Below are 1,411 nucleotides of genomic sequence, written 5' to 3'. Positions count from 1 at the left end.
TGCTAAAATAGTTTTGATGAAATATCATTGAAACTATTTAAAATTCCTTTAAGTATTCATCTTCAATACTCTTTTATTAGACCATCAATATATTCTACTGAAGTTTGCTTCCATCCTGATTTTCTGGTGCAGCCATTTCCTTTATTTCAGATGCTTCCATAGTTCCCTTTTCCCACAATGCAAACTAGATTTGTTTAAAGAGAAGCCAGGGGAAAGTACTTATCTTTAAAATTTTAGATAAAAATCTCTCCAATGACAACCCAAATTTCTATGAATATTCTAGCACTAAATAAACAATTTTTTCATTGTAATGTCATGCTGCACAAAAAGTATATGTATGTTAGGGTATTTGACAAAATAGAAAGAGTACTTAGAAGAACAGAAAATAATATTTACTCAGTTCCTTCTGTTTGTGGATTCTAATGGATTTCCTTAACTTGATGATTATTAGACTCATGACTCATCAAGTCCATCCTCTGGTAGATACTTAATTTGAACCAATAAAGGGATTCTAATGTATGTATGTAATAATCATGCAATTTTAAGCTGACTTCAAGAATACTGATGAATATAAATCAATGGTTAGAGGGAGAAAACAAATTGTAAAAGCAAAATATGTTTTAAGAAAGGGAATGTGGCCGCCGTTTGGCCTACTGGTAAGAGTGCTTGCCTAGCATGAACCAAGAACCAAGACACTGATTCGATTCCTCAGTACCATATACATAAGAACAACTATAAGTTGATGTGGCTCAAGTGGTAGAGCACTATCTTGAGGAAAGCCCAAGGGCAGTGCTCAGGACCCGAGTTTAGTCCCAAAGACAGAAAGAAAGAAAGAAAGAAAGAAAGAAAGAAAGAAAGAAAGAAAGAAAGAAAGAAAGAAAGAAAGAAAGAAAGAAAGGGAAAGGAAAGGAAAGGAAAGGAAAGGAAGGAAGGAAGGAAGGAAGGAAGGAAGGAAGGAAGGAAGGAAGGAAGGAAGGAAGGAAAGAAAGAAAAGGGAAGGTGAGTGTTTGCTTCGGCAGCACATATACTAAAATTGGAAGGATACAGAGAAAATTAGCAAGGAACCTGCACAAGGATGACATACAAATTCATGAAGCATTTTACATTTTAAAGAAGATGTGGTATTTATACACAATGGAAATATGACACCGTCCCATTCCTAAGGAAATTGAAAGACTTGGAAAAAAAACATACTAAGTGAAGTGAGCCAACCAAAAGGAACATAAGTTTCACAGTTTCCTTCATTTGTAATAATTAGTACATATCTAGGATTCTCCTAGAAGATTACAACAACTCAAAAGGTATGTACATATGGCCATATATGATGAAACTAAACTAAATGAATTCTAGGATATGGAAACAAGAGGTTTATTCTTGCGATTGTTGTTCTTAATGTACTATGTTATTTCTG

General features: G+C 34.0%; 1 non-coding gene across 1 annotated transcript; it reads left to right on the top strand.

Annotated features, from left to right (window-relative positions):
- The first annotated feature begins 1,003 nt into the window (after positions 1-1,003).
- Positions 1,004-1,110, top strand: LOC150064138 (U6 spliceosomal RNA). Its single transcript, XR_016535346.1, has one exon. It is a non-coding gene; the product is annotated as a U6 spliceosomal RNA (small nuclear RNA).
- Positions 1,111-1,411: the final 301 nt, after the last annotated feature.

This window comes from Megascapheus bottae, chromosome 4 (assembly GCF_031878675.1).
Source record: "Megascapheus bottae isolate mThoBot1 chromosome 4, mThoBot2.hap1, whole genome shotgun sequence".
Lineage (NCBI taxonomy): Eukaryota > Metazoa > Chordata > Mammalia > Rodentia > Geomyidae > Megascapheus > Megascapheus bottae.
Note: the sequence above shows the minus strand (reverse complement) of the source record. Positions and strands in the feature narration are given on the sequence as shown.